This window comes from Anser cygnoides, chromosome 4 (genome assembly GCF_040182565.1).
Source record: "Anser cygnoides isolate HZ-2024a breed goose chromosome 4, Taihu_goose_T2T_genome, whole genome shotgun sequence".
Taxonomy (NCBI): Eukaryota; Metazoa; Chordata; class Aves; order Anseriformes; family Anatidae; genus Anser; species Anser cygnoides.
This window is the reverse complement of record NC_089876.1, coordinates 9,651,625-9,666,686: the sequence shown is the minus strand read 5'-3', so window position 1 is coordinate 9,666,686 and position 15,062 is coordinate 9,651,625. Positions and strand designations below refer to the sequence as shown.

Below are 15,062 nucleotides of genomic sequence, written 5' to 3'. Positions count from 1 at the left end.
TTCAGCTACCTTGAGCCCAGAAATTATTAGCTTCAATCTTATTTTGGTTTTGTTACAAACAAATACAAGCCTTCCACTTGTAGTGCTTAAGCATTAAGCCTGCTGCTAACTGAGCCAACTGCCCGCTATTATTTCCAGCCACGCCGATGTCTAACAGGACAGAAATTGCCAAATTCAGGCAAACGGGTGATTTAACTTTTCAAACATCCTGATTATCCATGGCCAGTCCTGCAGTTTTAAGAACAGCCTAACACTCACACTCATCTGCCGTGGTTTTTTGATTTCCGCTTTAGACCATGAAAAAATACGTACGTTGTATTTTAACATTCTTCGTAAAACTGATATAAAATGTGTAACCTTAGTTTGCACTGTGTTAAACCCTTGAATGTAACAACACCTCATTGCAGCGAGTCCCATGGGCTAATACAGAATGTGACTTCATAAAAACAGTGTGTTTGTAATATATTATGCGTAAAAATCCTAGTGAAAATCCTCTGTGTAATGTAATCCAGATTTTTAAAGCTGTTTCTGCCCTTACGGTATCAATTTATTTTTCTCGTCTGTCTTCTCTGAACTAAACCAAACTTGACTTTCTCTCCTGACTTGTATTTGCCCACTGCATTATTTCCTATGGCTTCCAGATCTCACCACAGAATTTCAGGGATCTATCAGCTAACAATGGAACAGGAAATACTTCAAATAATTTTTCTTTCCTTTAACCTGATGCAGCTTTATAACCATCACTAAAAAAAAATCAGATGGTTTTATGAAGTTGTTCAGTGACACACAAGAGCAGTACCTCACTCAGTGAAATTATTCTCATTTCAAGTGTTATCATCCTTACCCCGATCTTTCTGTGTCAGCCTCAAGTTCCTGCTCTTTTCTAGTCACAAGCAACCTATACAATCCTGTCACCACAAACTTCATTTGTTCCAGTTTTATAGTTCTCTAATAATAATATCAAAAGAAATTAATGATAACAGAATCTGAACAGTCCATTATCTGGTCATTGCACCATATATCCTTATTGCAAATTTATTATGTATAGGTAACACTGCCTCCAGCAACTATTCCTTAGTATTTTTCACAGGGAAACAAACAAGTCTAGAAAGGGATATACACTCACGCTTCTCTGGAAAAACAGAAGACATTTTTCTGATTTATCCTCCAAAGACAAAACTGCACACCAAAATGCATCTTTACTTCATCAGACAGTTAAAACTTTATACTGCTAGTGTGTAATTTGCAGTGGTTATAAGGCACGGTGCCCACATGGAAAATATACCTCAAAGAATACTTCAAAAAAAAAAAGTCAAACAACAAAACCCAACAACCAATGTGTGTCATCAGTTAGCTTAAGACAATAGCTTTCAAAAAAAGTGACAACTCTTATACGAAACAAAAAAAGAAAATGCCAAATCTGAATATGCTGCTGATAATACAAAATATCCCAACATTGACTACATCACTTACAGAACTAGCTATAGCATAGGCCATATCTGCAGAGGATGCTAGCGCAGATGATTCAATAAAAGATTATTTCAGTGCAAGAAAACTGAGCAATATTCAGCTTTAATTCCAGCAGGTAAGCTATAGAAATCAAAAAAATGCATATAAAGACAAAGCTTTTTCTAGTCTCCAGTGTTTAACAGCATATTTTAGTTAAAGAAATTACTTGGTTCAGCAGTAGCAGCAAACTATTAAGCTTCCAGTGTCGTAGTCATTAAGCCATCAGTTTTTTCAGTAATTATTTCTATTATTACTATCACTCCAAGGGAGTAGCATTACTTATTTTCATCTCAAACTTTTTCAGTTACCAAGAGAAATTGTATACCATCTAACTGAAAAACGTACTTTAAGAACAAAATGTCAAGATGATCAACTCTTATAAGCTTCTTAGTGTTCATACATTAATACGTTCTTTGGAAATACAAATATTCCTAAACATATTCTGCTCACTGAAAGAGCTGCAGCGCATCTGCTGAGTCATCCACTCTTTGGACACTACTGCCAAACAGTTTCAGACTTAAATTGCACTTTATTTTCTGTTATTATCTGAGTCTGTCTCTAGTTTACATATTTAACAGTAAATGACACTGCAGAATGTCTAAATAAAGCAGGTTAAATACAATCTTAACGATGTTCAGGTAATAGGGAACATTTCCACACACCTGGTGATCTTAAATACTATCAATCAACTTTCAAAATTTTAACTATCAAGCCTTATTTCCTTAAAGTTTCACTTTTGGGATGTAACCTCTAACATTAACGCTAAAACATACAAAGTGTCCATGATGTTATGCCTATGCAATTATTTACCATTAATATTAATCATTATGTGTGAACAAAGCAATTCAAATTAATAAGATTTAGTTCTCCGTCTTAGACATTAGTTCTGAAAATATTAAAATACCATTAAACCTGCGAATAAACAAACCATTTAGAGCACGCAGATAGGACAAACACTTGCTAGATACTGCTTTGGCACTTGCACCTAAAATCAACAGGAAATTCGGCTAACAGCTGAAGGGAAGTCAATAACACATTAAGCAGAGTCAGGAAGGAACCTTTCAAACATCATTAAATTTCTATCCTGTCCTAACCAAACTACTTTCCATGCTTGAACTTCCTTCCAAAGTGAAGCTTTCTAGATGAACACTCAGAGAAAATATTTCAAATAGAAAAATTAATATAAAGCAGACAATGTATTTCTGCCTCAGTTCTTGCTCCTATAAAAATCATATCCAGTAACACTGCTGATATAGACAAAACAATGGTAAAGATGAGTGTTTACAAGTTCTCTCCAGGGTCTGAAATACCTCAGCAGGAATTAAAGTATGATTTAGTGTGTCATAACTGAAAAAAAATTAGAAGAATATTGTAACCTCAGGCGCCATTAATTCCCCAATTTGCCAATCAGTGCCTTTCTGTTAGGAAGGGAGGAAGCAGCAGAACAGTTTTCTCTGCAAGTCTCCTGTAAAACCACAGATCCTATGCTGTGCAGAGCTATGGGAGTGTCTCTCGTTACTGCAAACGGCAGAACAGTGCTTCCTCAGAAAACAACATTCCAGGCTTATTAGATGGACAGAATCTTAGGGCAATACACAGGAACAGCAGCACGTTATTTAGCAATATCGCATATGCGGTTTTACCACATCAGCCCTTTAGATTTTACCATTTTTTTTTTTGAAGAGCTCAAAGAAGAACTCGCAGAGAATGAAGCCGGTGACACACTGCCACTTGCTGTGGGCAGCCTTCGTTGATCAAAAAGGGCAGCACAACAAGGAAACAAGACAGGGCTCGTTGTTAAATCCATTTAGGTTGTGTTGATTAGGGGTTTCATAATACTAATATGAATTACATAATGTATATCCACTACATACGATACAATGTAGGGCATTACATAAAACAGTACTTAAAACCTCCCACTTGTCTACACGTTTTCTCTCCCTCAATAGAAGCACTTCTCTACCTCAGAAAGCAACTGTCCAAGCACCAGCTCTCCCACGGACCTCGCCGAGCAGCTGTGTTACAGTGACCAGCACGACAGGAATCCCGGGACCTGAGGGATATTCAAACCCCCAGGTATTGTGGAAAACTATGTGTTATGTCATTCCTCCCCCTTACATAAGCTACCCAGCTCCATCTTAAAGACAGCCAGTCAGATGCCACTGCTCCTAAGGGAAGGATGCTGCAGGCTTCTGTGCCTCTGTTGCTTAGGAACCATCTTTTCTAATTTCCACCAGACTAGGTTTATTCTTGGATAGTTTATACCCATTTGTTCTCATACCTTGAGCTGAAGAAGCTCTTTTCACCCACCTGTGTTGTTTGACTCACGTTTTTGTGAGGAGCAACCTTTCACGCTTTGTTTTACCAGACCAACCACGACATGCTCTTTTAGCCTCCCATATGAAGCAAGTTCTCCACTCCCTTAGCCACTCAAGGAATCAGTCCCTGTAATTCTTTCTCTTCCCTTGCCTGGATGATGGGTGATAGGAATTAGGCACGACATTCCAGGTGAGCTCTCCCCAGTACCAGAAAATGTCAGCACCGTTTTACTTCTTTAATGGAAATCTTCACAGATAACAACTGCATACTTGTTATTCTAATACTTTTCATAGCTGCTAACTATGATAGGTGGAAGTGTTCTGAGTTCACCTTCATTTTTAAGTGTTATCAAATATGAGCCCTTCTCTTCTACTCCTGTCCTAAGGTCTCAACTTCCTCCTGTGCAAAACCACCTTCTGTACTGATGACCCTTGATATCTGGGAGCAAAATGTGACGCTGGCACAAACGGGAATGCATCAATAATTCTAATGCAAATGCTAAGTCTTGGAACCAATACTTGGCGAATTCTATTACCAACCTCTGCTCAATACCTTAGCTTCTGATCGTCCAGTTCTATCCATACTCAAGACATCCTCTCACCATCTTAAACCAATTATCACATGAACATCACCCTGGTTTGTCCATGGAACCACATTATACTTTATATGACTAAGTCAAAACAGGCCAGCTTTAACCAGGTATTCTGTCTAAAAGGGCAGGTATCTTATAAAAAGATACATCAGATTTCTCTGACTCAATCTTCCTCTGTTAAAAGCCTTCTCTTCTTACCTCCATATGGATTGCTTCTCTTCAGAAATTCAAAGAAATCCCTGACTAGTAAGGTCACGCTAATAATGCGGTAACTACCCTGAACCACCTTAGTTTTAGGTAAACATAGTGACTACTTTTGCGACCCAGTACCCTTCTTCCTTAATACCTCTAATAAAAATCCTTCCAATTTAATACCTAATTAATTGCATATTCCACCTACTTCAAAATTCCAGGATAAATGCTATGGAGTCCCACTGATATGTGCCCTTTAAGTTTGAGCTGATTGTTATTGGACGGGCGTATGCTTCATTGGGTTAAAAACTGGCTGGATGGCCGGGCCCAAAGAGTTGTGGTGAATGGAGTCAAATCCAGTTGGAGGCCGGTCACTAGTGGAGTCCCCCAGGGCTCAGTGCTGGGGCCAGTCCTCTTCAATATCCTTCTCGATGATCTGAATGAGGGGATCGAGTGCACCCTCAGTAAGTTTGCAGACGACACCAAGTTAGGTGCGTGTGTCGATCTGCTCGAGGGTAGGAAGGCTCTGCAGGAGGATCTGGATAGGCTGGAACAATGGGCTGAGGTCAACTGCATGAAGTTCAGCAAGGCCAAGTGCCGGGTCCTGCACCTGGGGCGCAACAACCCCAAGCAGAGCTACAGGCTGGGAGATGAGTGGTTGGAAAGCTGCCTGGCAGAGAAGGACCTGGGAGTACTGGTTGATAGGCAGCTGAATATGAGCCAGCAGTGTGCTCAGGTGGCCAAGAAGGCCAACAGCATCCTGGCTTGTATAAGAAGCAGCGTGGCCAGCAGGTCTAGGGAAGTGATTGTCCCCCTGTACTTGGCTCTGGTGAGACCGCACCTCCAGTACTGTGTTCAGTTTTGGGCCCCTCGCTACAAGAAGGACATGGAGGTGCTCGAGAGAGTCCAGAGAAGGGCGACCAAGCTGGTGAGGGGTCTGGAGAACAAGTCTTACGAGGAGCGGCTGAGGGAGCTGGGATTGTTCAGCCTGGAGGAGAGGAGGCTCAGGGGCGACCTTATCGCTCTCTATAGGTACCTTAAAGGAGGCTGTAGCGAGGTAGGGGTTGGTCTATTCTCCCACGTGCCTGGTGACAGGACGAGGGGGAATGGGCTAAAGTTGTGCCAGGGGAGGTTTAGGTTGGATGTTAGGAAGAACTTCTTTACTGAAAGGGTTGTTAGGCATTGGAATGGGCTGCCCAAGGAAGTGGTTGAATCACCATCCCTGGAGGTCTTTAAGAGACATTTAGATGTTGAGCTTAGTGATATGGTTTAGTGGAGGACTTGTTGGTGTTAGGTCAGAGGTTGGACTGGGTGATCTTGGAGGTCTCTTCCAACCTAGACGATTCTGTGATTCTGTTATGGAAATCACTTTCATAACTTCACTTCCGCAAGACCTATATTCCTGCGTTCAAAACTACCGTCTTTGCTGAAAATGAAGGCAAACTTTACATTTTGTTTTTCACCTGTATCTAAATTGTTTTTACTCTTATTTCATTGTCCCCATGCTTCCTGACAAGACACGACTTGCTTCGCCGATCCGACTTTCTCAGTTTTCGGCTTACTCCTGATGCTATTCTCCAGCTTGCTATTAACCTTGTAAGATCTTGCATTTCCACTAGCACAAAAGTCATCTTTTCATATAAAAAAAGCAAAGCTTGGTAGGAGAACAAATATTTTATTCAGCTGCCAGAATTCTTTGCATTTCCTGCTGTATCAGAAGTTCAGCCATGCCAAAAGCACCTCATCAAGCAAGCCCTGAGCATTGCTGCAAAACTGGAATTGCAAGAACATTTGGGTGCTAAATCAAGTTATGACCTTTGCACTTTGAATGTTCGCTTCTACAACTGCAGTTATTAACAGCTTTCGGGGACACTCAGAGATGGCTTTGAGTCTTTATTTTTTTTGGCTTTAGTGGGGCCTTTGTGGTTTTTTTTTCCACCTAGAAGATGCATGCCTGTAACATGAAAAGATTCATGCCACGAGATCTCCCGAGAGCTAGAACAAGAGAAAACAAGTTAAGGCTGCTTAATTTCTGCTTTACTTCAGATGTTACAGCCAAATTTCAGAAGAAAAAACTTTATTGTCAGTATTTTAGTTTGAGGACACATTGCACTGCAGCTATTACTAACCTTAGTTTAAGGAAAAAAAGGTGCAGAAATAAGTTCTGAATTTAGGATTACTATAGCAACGGGGGAAGAGGGGAGGGAAGGAATTACCAGATTACACTCTCGATTCATCAAGTCTTTGATAGGATAAACTTGGCGTCAGTCAAATGAAATGAAAGTGAATTTATCCCATTCATTAATGATTAATGCATCAAATTAAGAATTAAACAATCAGAAGTTGTACTACAAGAAGTAAAGTAGAAAATAAAAAAATCAGACATTCCTTCTGCCATTAAGTATCTGATATCACAACAGATCTTCAAAGCAGTAACAGGTAAGTCAAAATTCACACTATCCAAAATGATACACCCTGCTTATCAAAGGTGTCTAATCCTGATTAAAGGTCTGCAAATGAAAAGGGTCATTAGAGATCCGCCTCATTTTTAACTGTTTCCAGTAACTACACTCCTGAAAGCACACAATAATGTGCCCCTATACAACATGGAGGTGTAATGAATTTCCAAAATACAGCTGACTTACAGAAATAACATATTTCAACAATATATGTGAACGCACTGATGACTTAACGTCCTGTGAACCTGGGAATGCAGAAATAAGCTCTTTACAAAGGTGACATTAGGATATCCTGGATTTGCTTTTTCGTAACAAACTAGCTACATCTCTTTCTTCTCTATGTAATCTTCAGCCTTCTTTGTATTCTGGGATTACTTTAATCAATACTTAAAAAATAATCAGTGTGATGGACACTATTCCATCATCAATAAGTATGTTAATTACCAACAAAATGTGAGAAAACCACTAGTTGCAGTCTTTTAGGGAGGCCAGCTATTTCAATGCCCTGGCCCACTCACAGCAGGCAGGTCCCAAGGCCATTAAGCATGCAGCTGAAGCAGCAGAAGCAGCCACAAAGGTTCCTTTTTGACATGGCGAACTGTGCTTGCAGCCTGGGGGGCTGTCTCTCCACTTGAGCGGTACCTATTGACCCAAAAAGATTTTTCCTCAGGCAACTGTTCCACAGCCAGACGGTTCAATTAATAAGGCTGCCCTCGTAATTTGCAAGGCCGCCCAAGTCCAGCTCTTCTGGCTGACATTCAGATTTTAGCCATGCTTCCCAACCTTCTGTTCACCACTCCTGGCTGTCGCTGACCAGCTGCCAAAGCACCCTTCAGTTTCCGGTCGTCAGGCAGGCCAGAGGACAGTCAGAGACTACCTTCCTCTGACTTGTGCAGCAAACTGCTCAGCGTGTTCTCTGCTCCTGGCTCCTCCCCAGGTTGCTGCAGTGAGGGAAAACTGAAGGCTTCTAGAAGGAGCATCGTTCCATGACTGGGAAGCAGAGGCACAGGCACCTCAAGTGGGGTTTCCTTGGCCATCTCCATCAGCAGGTTGGAACAGAGTCCAAGAAAGCAGCCCAGACCAACAATAAGGACTGTGACAGATCCAGATGTGGTTGTCCCAGTTGCCCAAATCGTTACCCCAGGCTGTAATCACAATCTCTCCTTCCAGGAGAGAGGCAAGCAGCTCTGTCTAAGATGACCCACATACCTGAGCAGCGTCGGGATTAGCACAGGTTCTAAAGGCGATTGGAAGCAACAGGGGAAAAACACAGGCTGACAGCAAAGAGACTGATGTGGTCCTCTCTGTGACCACAGCACACGAGTCCACCACCTCTCCTTGACGCATAAAAAATGCAACAGCTTTCCCTGAGACTACGGATACGTATTTTAATCCACCTGCCCATCCCCAGCACGTGTGATACTAGACCTACACCCAGCAATGCATCCTAAGAGTACCAGGACACTTTGCCTTCTATCTATCAAAGGACATTTACTTGCTTTGGGAAAGTTCTACACAATTTACTACTGCCAAAATAAATCATATTTTTACCTAAATCCCTATAGAAGCAAGCAGGAAAAAAAAGATTTCGTATGTCAAGATCTAAACAAACTTGTAAGATCATTATCCGTTTTTCACAAAATTGTTTTGAAATGTTTCTAAATGATCAGTTATGATCAGAATTACCAGAAATTACCTTTGAAAACTCACCACCTCCGAAGTTTTACTTTAAGCCCAAGAGGGGGGCAAAAAACAACCACCCTGCCATGTATCACAGAATCACAGGATCATTAAGGTTGGAAGATCATCTAGTCCAGCCATCCCCCTACCACCAATATCACCCACTAAACCACTTCCCTAAGCACCATGTCCAACCTTTGTACATTAATAGGCTTAAAAATTATATCCACGGTAAGGAGAAAAAATTACTTTGGAATCAGAACAGAATCTTGTGCTTTACACTGAATCTATTATTCAAAACATTGGGAAAGTTGAAGCTGCGTTTAGAAGTGATGCAGTGCCTTAGCTGTGTAGAATTTCAGGTGAAAATAATTAAAGTCTTTTCTGTAACTGAAAGCACCTAGAGAAGGGTGACAAAACTAAAGCAGCAGGACTCCCTACCCGCTACCTACGCTGACTTTTTACCCTCTTACACCCGAGGGCCTCTGCACCTCCTATGCTTCTGTCCTTGCTTCTCTCTTCACCTGCGCACCGGTGTCCACCCAGCTTGGCTGGGTGAGCGGCGAAATGCTCCGTGCCCAGCTCTGCCCTCGCAGGCCAGCGGGCATCAGCCGCCCAGCCAGGGCTCCTGCATCCCCAGCCCAGCCAGGAGCCAAGTCCCCTCGCAGTGGGAGCACAGGGCCACAGCGCAGGTTGTCATGATAATGGCAGGAACTCTGTACGCCTGAAGTCACCACCTCCCCAGTGTTAAATCGAGCTGAACGTAGCCGCAGGTTCAGAAGTTAAGGAGAAGTGACAACGCAAGAAAGTAAGTCCCTGCGCTGTAGGAATACTTTAAGCTGTGTTCATTTGAGCTTACTGAGCAAAGCTGTGTTAGACAAGATTTTCTGGAGGGAAAAAAAGCACACAACAACCAAATATACTGCACCTCTTGGTCAGTGCACAGCATCAGGGATGTCTTATTTCATTGGATTTTAGATGGAAAGGCTGATTTGCACACAAACATATATCACACATTTTCAGCAATATTTTGTACTGACAACATCTAAAGAAATTGTTTCATCTATCAACAGAACAGTAAAGTCACTGAGTATGCCTTATCTTTCACCTCCACTGTCAGAATACAGGGACAGTAACTTTATGCCCAGTACTACGGAACCTTAAATAAAAATAAAACCACAACAACCTAACAGGAAAAACAACAGAAGATGATCTTCATGAGTTGCCCAGACACTTGCTGGTTCAATCTGGCAAAACTTCGCTATCTATAACAAAGCTAAAATTGTTATCAGAGCTCTCAAGATTCAAGATCTAAAACAAGACAGATAAAATGCATAAACAGCACCACAAGAATTTGATAGTTTTAGGTACTAAAAGCAAACAACCCTCAAATAACCTACAGTTTTCCAAGGCCGTAAGTCAGATTACAGTTTTCACTTGAAAATTGTTTCTAAATACTTAACTGAGTGCAACCACAAACCTAAGAGATCTTAGGTAATTTAGTTTTTCACCTTATCTTCAGCACGTGAATGGATACGCACCATGACTTAACGTTTATCTACTCCTTTGATGAGAAAGTATCAAAAACACCATAAAGTGTTACTGATTAACCATATTTACTACCCACTGCTTCCATGACCTCTCTCCGGCAGCTCAATTAGGTACATGGAGGAAAGAATCTCAAAATTCTGCAATATTTTATCCCCTATCTTTTCAGATCTCATGACTCAAGATCAGAAAAACATACACAACACATAGTATAAAAATCAGTAATTTAAAAAGATAAAAACAATGCATTATTCAATTTAAAATGCAAAGCAGTATTTGACCAGTCTGAAGAGGATGGAAGCTCCAGATCTCAGTTTTAAAGAGCAGCTCTTAACATCCCAGTTCTAAAATTAACCTGAAATGGGCTCTTCTTCACATATTTTGATTTTTAATTAATCTGAAGGGAAAGCTACTGAAATAACCCAGAGTGAAAGACTCTTTGATGTCCCGCTTGCTAACACTGCTGATCAGAGGTTGAAGGGTTGGTTCTGCATCGAATAATAACCGCATCCAACAGAGTGGCAGAGATCGTTTCTCAAAACGCAATCTAATAAACAGGTTGAAAGAAGGAAGTTGGGGAGGTGTTCAAGTGCTCGTTACTCCCGTCTAGCTACACCTTCAAAGGCAACACTTTCAGTTTCTTTTTAATGGCCAGCGAGTCATTCCAGCAGAGCCAGCCAGCATACACACGGTCAGCCAGCACAACTCGTAGCGGCTGTTTACATCCAGCTCTACACCAAAATTGCGTTTGCCCTGAAATTGTGAACAGATACATTTTTAACTTCCTCAAAATAGCAGCAATATTTGACTTTTATTCAAGACCTGGGTGCTTGGTCAGAATGTAAACCAGAGCCCTCACTACAAATAACACGATCTCAGCTCACGCCTGATGTGAAGAAACCAGTAGCTCTAAAAATGGTCTTTCCCAAAGTCTTTGCTCTTATTTCACCATTAAATTAGGAAGAACTTTCTCCAACTTTTGCAACCACTAACCACAAAGTTTCTGAACTGACAAAACCACTGTAAACAACAACCTCAGACTCGCATGGAAAGCGAGCAATTATCTGCTTCCATCTGACCGAAGATTAGCAGGACAATTCTCAATAAACAGCAGAAATTTATTGAGATAACAGATGTTGTCATAAAGTTATGCTGAATGTTCCATAAAATGTTTAACACTCCATTAAATTACTAATGAACCCTGCTATTATAAGTGCAATATTTTAAAGCAATAGGAAAAATATCCAAAAAAGGGTAATTTTAAAGTAAAAATTATCATAAAGTATCTGTATAATCTATTCTTCTTAAGCATCACTACCTCTAATGAGACATTTTCCTCAAGAAATGCACTAGTTTACACGATTTACACTTGACATCTCTTTGCCAACATGTTTGTACAGCTGCTCTTCTCGGCCCGATCAAAAAAGGAGTGGTTTTGAAGAGAAATGTTAAAGAAGTGGCAAGACTAGGTAATGTTTTCCTATTCCCCTGGGAAGGCTTATTAGGTTATATGAATGATTACTGCGAACCTCAGGCCATTTAGGGACAACTATTAAATATATAGATAGCACTTCTGCATAGTTTAATATAGAAGTTCAGTACGTTATCAAAGACTTTCAGACAGGTTCTTCTGCAGATGTCAAGTGACCTGCGAAGTGCAATCTGCAGTTTAAACTTGCATTTGGATCTCCTCCATCATGTTTTAAATATAAAACACCAATAACTCTAAAAAAATTTAATTACAGTATGAATTACTACTGCAGCGGCGTTTCAGCGATTGCTGTCTGCCACATAGCACGGTACAAGGGTAAGGTCTAAATTAAAAGGCATCAAAATCAGAAGTTTGGCATTTTTTAATTTGTTGTGCAGTGAGGACACACGAAACACGAGGACACAGAGGCGAACTTATCCCATGTTCTCTCTTATAAAGGGATGGGGAAGTTTTCTTAACATGATTTTTCCCCCTCAAAGCAGGAGTCGATCATTCGCATGGAAACTGTTGGGGATTTACAAATGACTTGCTCTTCACCACTGTTACTTAAATAATCAAGAAAACTATTTCTACAACTCAGGAAAGCAGTGAGTACAAGACTTATTGCCTAATGCCTTCGGATTTAGAAAGCACTTGTTGCATAGAAGTTACACGCTTACTGGCGACCAACATGCTGAACATGCTTCTCCTGGTTTGAAGCCTCCAGTTTTAATATTTTTGTTCTATTTATTAACAAAGTTAGTCACATCAAGATTTAAATGTTTTCATTTGAAAACACAGAATGTTGGGAGAGATTTATTAAAAGCACTTCATGCTGTGAAGCTACCCTTCAAAAACAGACTTGAATGGGGCTGAAGCAGCTTTATCCCTAGTCCGGTAGAAGTCACATTCTCCTGAAATGGTCTGATTCTGTACACGTAAAACATCATTCGATACCAATGGCGAATCTCACAGAAGGAGAACAGAGTTGAGTCATTTTCTGTTGGAGACATTTAAAAAGAGCTGTCACAGAAAAGCACTGATTCAGTAAACGGCATTCTTCACTCCACAGCAGTGAACCATACTCTAATGAACTTATTGTCACAACATGCTAGCAAAAGTCCTCGTTTCAGATGAGGCATGAACGTTCAGATTTCTCATGCCATTTTTATTAACCGACCATAAAAAGAAAATATTCAGGCAACGCAACTGGTTTTGGCTTAAAAGAACTATACCCAGCATGGAGCCTCATGGAGAAAACAGAAATCATGTAAAACTACAAAATGCTTATACATGTAAGCACACATAAGCGCATATGCTTATCTTGCTGCAGTGAAGATGTAAAAACTTTCAGTTGTCTCTTCCTGAAAACTCCGCTAAGAAAACCACCAACTTTAGATTCTGTAATTGCGGCAAGCTACATAAAACGTTATGTTCACTTCAGACTATTTTTAAACGATCACATCAAGTCTGCTCACTGAATATAAAGCCACCTGCTCCAGCATTAAGAAGGCAGTCAATAGTTGCGTTCTGTTCCCGTTTCTTATTATGCAAGAACTCCAAAATCGGATTTTCTTACAGAGGCATGCAATTGTTAAATCAATTAATAAAGAAAATGGAAATATTTTAAAAATCAAGTTTGCATTTATTTTATTAATGAATTTTTTATTCTGAAAGAATAGATTTATGACAGCTAAAAACTGCTGAGTGTTCTGTCAGCACATTCGGTCCCATTACAAACCCCAGAGATGTAATAGCCCACATGCACGGAAATACCTGTAGCTCTCAGCGAGGCATACAGAAATCATCCAGCAGTAGTGGCAATGTGAGAATTCAAGAACGTATATTAAAGTAGAAGCGTTTTGTAAAGTTTCACATAAAGATGTATGCCTCTGTACACGAAAATGTTCCCCTCTCAAATACTTTTGCTACGTAATACTAGCAATCAATAGCAACTTTCTGAAAAGCAGAGAAGAAAACAACAACAGCAGCAACCAGCTCACACACCCCATTACACTACAGCAGCATCTCATGGACGATTTCAGCCGAGTGCCGCTCACAGCCCCCTAGCTCAATACAACCAGGGATATTTTTCCAGCATGGATGCATCCCCCTCCCTAACCGCTAGCTTCACTCGAAACCAAACGCAGACGGAGAATTAACCTCACAAACGCCGCAGCCACCAGCCAGCAATTCCGCGCAGGAAGACGCGTGCCGCTCCGTATCAGCAGACGCGGGCAACGCCAAAGCGCAGCCACCCTTTTCCAGCGCGGCAACCAAAACCAAACTGCCCTTCTGCCGCAGGTCCCCGCCAGCCGCCAGCGCTGCCCAGCCGCCCGCAGCCCCTGGCCGCGGCTCCCCTGCCCTCCGCAGGCCGCTGAGGGCCGCCTCTTGCCGCGGGCGAAGCCCAAGGACGGCGGGGGACGAGCGGGCAGCGGCACGGCGGGTGCAGCCACCTCGGGGACCCGCACCCCCGAAATGTTTTCCTTCGCTCCCCCCCGGGAGACGGTTCCGCCGGCCCAGCCTCTCCTCCTTCCCCACCCCCCAAGGCCTGAAGCTCCCCTCAGCCCCTGTCACCCCCCCCCCCCAAAACCCCACAGCTCCCCTCAGCCCCTGTCACCCCTCACAAACCTCCCCGTGGCCCGTCCCCTCCCCAAAAAAACACAGCTCCCCTCAGCCCCTCTCCCCTTCCAATCTCCCCTCAGCTCTTGCCCACCCCAAAAAGCTCCCCTCAGCCCCTGTCCCCCCCAAAAAAAACAGCTCCCCTCAGCCCCTCTCCCCCCCAAATCGCTCCTCAGCCCTTGTCCCCCTCAGCCCGTTCCCCCCCAAATCTCCCTTTAACCCCCGCTCCCCCAAAACCCCCCTAAGCCCCTGCCCACCCCCCGCCAGCCTCCGCCTCCACCCCCCCCCCAACTCCTCAGCTCCCCTCAACCGCTGCCCGCCGCCCGTTAACGGCTGCGCCCCCCTCACACCGCACCCCCCCCCCCAACGGCTGCGCCTCCTCCGCAGCGCCTCACGCCTCACACCGCCGCTCACCCGAGGACCAGACGAGAAAGAACAACGGCGGCAGGAGAAGGCAGGGAAGGGGCAGGAGGCCCCGGTGACAGGCCGGCCGGCAGCCCCTCCGACGAGCCCGCCTCCGCCGCTGGCCCCGGCGCCGCGCTGCGCCTCAGCCCCCAGCCCTGCCAGGGTGCGGCTTCGGCGGGCCGCAGGCCAACAAGCGCGCCGCCTATTGGAGGGCGCCAGGCTCGGCCACCAAGCCGCGCTCCCATTGGCTGAGGGGGCGGCGAAG

The 15,062-nt window shown here is 42.9% G+C and overlaps 1 protein-coding gene across 15 annotated transcripts in view; it reads right to left on the bottom strand.

Annotated features, from left to right (window-relative positions):
- ADD1 (adducin 1) overlaps nt 1–14,973 on the bottom strand; it is a 60,590-nt gene extending 45,617 nt beyond the window's left edge. For 4 of the 15 annotated variants that reach the window (XM_066996510.1, XM_066996511.1, XM_066996514.1 and 1 more), the window contains exon 1: nt 14,807–14,971. The gene's annotated coding sequence lies outside the window, so the exon portion shown is untranslated. Of the gene's footprint in view, nt 1–13,933; nt 14,101–14,806 lie in introns of those variants that run through there. The other 11 variants (XM_048080867.2, XM_066996512.1, XM_048080917.2 and 8 more) reach the window with 7 other exon arrangements.
- Nucleotides 14,974–15,062: the final 89 nt, after the last annotated feature.